Source organism: Ailuropoda melanoleuca, chromosome 6 (assembly GCF_002007445.2).
Source record: "Ailuropoda melanoleuca isolate Jingjing chromosome 6, ASM200744v2, whole genome shotgun sequence".
NCBI lineage: Eukaryota > Metazoa > Chordata > Mammalia > Carnivora > Ursidae > Ailuropoda > Ailuropoda melanoleuca.
In genome coordinates, this window is record NC_048223.1 from 87,384,536 (window position 1) to 87,389,597 (window position 5,062).

Below are 5,062 nucleotides of genomic sequence, written 5' to 3' on the forward strand. Positions count from 1 at the left end.
CGGTGGCGGCGGCGGCCGGGCCGGCGCGGCGGCTCCGGGCTCGCTGTCTGTCTGAGCCCCGGCGAGGAGCGAACTGCGGAGGACGCCCCCTCCCCTCCCCCTCCCCCTCGGCTCCGCTCCCGCTCCCCTCCCTGCCCGCCTCCCTCCCCTCCGCCCTCCTCTCGGCCACGTGACTGCGGAGCCTCAGCCTCGCCGCGCGGCGCTCGCCCGCTCACGGCTCGGAGGGGGCCCCCGGTGCTCCGCGCTCTGGGTCCGGGGGACACTCGGGGGCCGGCATGGCAGAGGGAACCAGCCGAGTCTGCGACGCGCAGAGACTTGGCGGCCCTGGGTCTTGCGCCCACCGTCCTCCGGGGGCAGGAGGATGGAGAAGGGTCGGCTACCGGTAGACTGCCCTCGGGGGATCCCGGAGCGTCCGCCGACCTCAGCCGCCGAGCGACTCGGGCTGTGCTCCCCGCCTCGGGCGGAGAGCCCCTAGCGGAGCAGCACCGGGGGTAGCCGAGGGAGAGACGGGGCGGGGCGCTGAGCCAGGCACCGGGATGCAAGGGGAGCCAAAAGGGACCGGACGCGGCCGAGCGTCGCGGGGCAGAGCCTGGGCCGCAGCTCGAACCCTAGCTAGGCGCACGGACCTCGGCAAGGCGCCCATCCCCCGCCCCGCGGGCCCCGCGCTCAGCCGGGAGTCGGGCAGGAGGCTCGGACTCTGAAGCCTAATTCATGGCCGGAAACCGGCGCAGCCGTGACCGCGGCGCCTGGACGTGAGGAGCCTTCCAAGCTGCCGGCGTACTCAGACTCCCACTCTGCACGGAGCCTTTACGCGCGAGCCCGGGCGAAGAGCCCGCTCCTGGCGTCCAGCGCCGAACCGAGCTCTCTCCGCCGCCTGGCGAATGCCTCCGGCCGGCCACCAACAGATGCAACGTTAAACCAGCCTGGGCTCAAGCCTGGGAGGAGGTGGCAAGCCGGACGCGCCGCTCGCTCACCCCCAGGTCCCAGACGGACTGGGCTCCACGTGGCACACTCAAGATTTCGGGGAGACAACTGAGTCCTCCCGGACCCCGATTCCGCGGAAGCTTGGTCTGGGCGACCATAACAGAGCCTCATGCAAGGGGCCTCTCTAGAAAGCCCGGGAGCGTCCCTTGGCCCTGTAGTCCGCCAGCGCGAAGGCGCCTGCCATCCCCTGTGCCGTGCGTGAGGGACTTGGAGAGGCTTAGCGACAGACCTTGCCTGAACCTCCCTGCGCAGTGGGAGAGGTGGACACAGATCGTTAGAAGATGTGGCGAGGACCCTGAATGAGCCATGTATGCGCATGGCCAAGCATGGGAGGAAGAGCCAGGGATGGCTTCCTGGAGGAGGTGACAGTTATAAAAGCTTAGTGGGGGTTACCAAGGGAGAATGAAGGGAGACCTCCAGGCATTCAATGCTGGTTATCCAGCCAAGGCAGGAAGATAAAGAATTTAGTGTGTGTGTGCATGCGTGTGTGTCTCTCAAACTGCCAACCCCGGAGGAGTCATTGACAAATGTTACTTTGGGAAGGTGGGGGAGGCGGCTGTGCAGAGAGGGCCAAGTACAAGCTTGGAGAGCAATGAGGCAACCCTTGCAGGGGCTGATGGGGCTGACTCAGCTGGGCGGGGGCAGCCTGGTGGGATGGAGAAGCTGGGTTGGAGAAAGAGCAGGGAACTACATGAGCAGGCAAGGTGGCTTCCGGGAGGAGGGACCCCTGGCAAAAAGAGAGGAATGACTATGCCCGTGGAGGCTGGGCTTGGGGGCTGGGTGTGGTGCCCACACAAATGCATTTCCTCAAGAAAACTTATCCTTAGCGCCTTGAGTTATAAAATATGCCCTACCCAGCCTCTCCAGCATCCCCCCTTCAATCCTCATTCTCTCAAATTCCACCATGCATTGGCCGAAAAGTTACAGAAAGAAGAGAAACAAAGGGTGGATTTTATTATGTAACAATTTGGTTCCTATGGGACAGCCTCCACCTTGGAAAGATAGTGGGTGTGATCACCAATAGGGGCTCAAATCTGAGGTCAAAAGCCATACGGTCAAGGATCACCAAACTCACTTGTTTGGGCCTCTGCAGTGTGTTCTTAAAGTATGTGATGCTTCTAACTTAGGAGTTTTCTTGATGTATGTTGTGCTTAGGTAGAGCCAGCAGGATTGCAGCCCGACAATCCTCAAGACCCCCTTCAAAATATTAAGAAAACAAGCCACACAGTTTTGCAGAGACTTCTGCCAGTTTTGGTTTGGATGATGATGAGGTCTCTCTGGTTTGGAACCTGGGAGTTGTGACTCCAGTTGGAATCCCCTGGAAGCTGTTGGCCTGGGCCCGTCCAAGGTACCCCCTTCCCCTCTACCTCCCACAGGGTGGGGTCCTTCACCACCCCCAGATGCTCATCTTCTTGTACTCATACTCCTACATTACCAAGCCAGCTTTCCCTGCCAGACTGGAATGGCCTGGGTAGCACTTGCCTGGACACAAGGGGAACTCTGCATAGGTCACATTTCTCCTGGAGCTGGGAAGCAGGCCCAGAGACCACTTATCCCTCTGCACACCCACCTCTAGGCAAAACTTTTAATCCTCTCTGCCACCTGAGGCTGGGACTATCGAGTACCAGGGACAGTGACTATTATGGGATGTTATCAGGCTCATCAAACTCTTAATTACTTATTGATCCCAGCCAGCCTAGTCCCTTTAAGCCCTGAGAACCTCTGGGACTGCAAAAGATGCCTCCCCAAAACCAGGCTCCCGGGGAAGCAACTTTACCTCATGAGCAATTCACCCCTCTGTGGTAACTTGGCTGAAGAAGATAGATTGGCAAACTCGGGTCATATGATGCATACCCATTTCACAGAGGGGAAAACTGAGGCTCAGTGAAAGGAGTGAGTGACTCTCCCAAGGCACCAAGCCAGTTGCTGGCAGACCCAGGACTCAGTCTCTTTGGTTTGCTCCTAACTACACAAAGATGTGTTCACAGAAATTAAAACCGAGTCGAAAAACCCTTCTTTTGCACAGAGTTCAGCCAATACAGGTGACTACTTCTACTAAAAAGATCTTCCATTAGACTGATTCTGACAACATTTCTTTAGCATTTCCCACATGTGGGCACCGTGCCCGGCACCCTGCATCTTACCTATGAGGTGGCATTCCCATTTTGCATATAAGGAAATAAAGAAGGATCCAGAAAGATCAGTTGTGTCATCAGGAATCTCAGCTGGAATGCTGCTAGAAGCCAGCAGTTTACTGCTGAAGCTATAGACCAAAATGTCAAGACAGAGACAGAGGCCATGATGGTCCGCTAGGAAGCCACAATCATTGTACCCTAAAGCTTTGTCCTTCCAGAAATGCAGACCTCTCCCTTTCCAGCCATCGTCTTTCTCACCCCAGCTAATAACTGTACAAAGGAAGGGCCAGCTGGAATCCTGACTCTCCCAGGTGCCTTTCCCCTGGCACAGTCCCTGAGAAGCTGCCTGCTCAATGGAGAGCCACTGCTGCCCAACCCCTGCAGAGGAGCCCCTCTCCAATCATCTTTCCTCCTAGAGAGCCCCCCGATGAGCCATGATACTGTACCCTGAAAAACTGTCTTCCTCTCTCCCTCCAGCATAGAGCCCACCTGGGATTTCCAAGACAGTTCAGCCTACGCCCTACACGAAGCTTACTACCGGCAAGAAAGACCAAGGCCCGGCCATTCTCTGCAGGCTTTGGCACAGAAGACAAGATCTCCTGAGTACATTAGAAGGGGGCCAACCCAAGTCCTGAGGTCATCTCTGCGGGGTGGGGTCAGCCAGCATCTTAGAAGGAGCCGGGCTTGGAGCCCTGCAGCTTGAGTTCCAGGCTGGGCCGTACCCATGGGCTCCAAGAAACACACCCTCTGCCAGGATTCTGAGCTCAGAAAAACCTCACTGCCCCTGGCCCCTCTTAACCCACTGGATTTTTCCTTTTTAAAAAACACCTTTATTTATTGCTTATCCCCCCTCCCCCCTTTTCCCTCTGTACTGCCTTTGGCTCTCCAGCTGTATGTCAATTGTCCATCTCTCCTTTGTCTTCCTTGCCCCTTCTTGCCAACCTCTCTCATCTCATTTTCACTGTTTCTCAGCTTGTATTTATTTTATTTGATCTCCTTTTATATTACCGTATTTTTTATTTTATTTTTATTCTTGGGTCGCCTCATGGGTTTTTACTTTCAGTTTCCCAAGCTGGCAGTCTTTTGCATCGCTCATTCTATTATCTGAGCCTTCTATGCATTTGGTCTTTGGTTTTCCTGAGGTTGCGTGTGGGGGAGTGGCGCCTCCAGGGCAGGACCTGCTGGTGTGCCCCCCCCCACGCTCAGCTGCTGCACCTTTTCCAGGTACCCCCACCGCCCCACTGGCAATGGCACAGTGCAGGTCCCCCTGGCTGGCAGCCGGGGGAGGGGAGGGCTTCACTTTCTGGAGCCCTGCCCTGTGAGGAGGAAGAAAACCATACACAGTGTGTCCTCCCCTTATTTTTGCAGGGTAAGGACCCCTCTTTATCCCCATTATACAGTCAGGAAACTGGGGCCCAGGTCAGTGCGCTCAGTCTGCTTGAAAACAAGGTAGTCCAAGCAGTTACCTGTGTGAAAAGTTGTTTCCTTCAAAACAACAAGCTGGACAGCAGAGTTCTGGTCCCTGGACCCAGGCCCTCCAGGCAGGGTGGGTGGCAGAACCGAATACCGGCACAGGCCCATCTGGGGCTCTCTGACTGACATCTGCGGTTCCCCTTCGCCCCCTGGGAAGCCAGCAAGGTCCATCCTTTCCTTAGGCCCCTCTGAAGATCCAACGAGGCAGCATGAAGTTTGCACAAAGGCATTACCACCTGCCAAGGGAGAGCAAAGGGAAGGAGGGCAGGCTCCCAGGAAGGACCCCTGTGACCTGTCGTCTTAGCCCCAGGCCTTGGGGCAGCCTGAGTCCCAACCTCCTCCAAAGCACTGATCCTCCAGGTGTGTGTTCCCCAGCCTGGATCTAGGAGGTTCTTCAGAGGAGGCTCAGGGCCTCTGGGGCTCTAGACCCACCCCACTTCCTGTGTCTTTCATGTGGGTGCTCTGGGTCC

General features: G+C 57.0%; 1 long non-coding RNA gene across 1 annotated transcript; it reads left to right on the top strand.

The window, feature by feature from the left end:
- Positions 1 to 246: 246 nt before the first annotated feature.
- LOC117802592 lies at positions 247 to 4,537 on the top strand. The gene is made up of 3 exons (XR_004625951.1): positions 247 to 1,346; positions 2,140 to 2,332; positions 3,597 to 4,537. It is a non-coding gene; the product is annotated as an uncharacterized LOC117802592 (long non-coding RNA).
- The last annotated feature ends 525 nt before the right edge of the window (positions 4,538 to 5,062 follow it).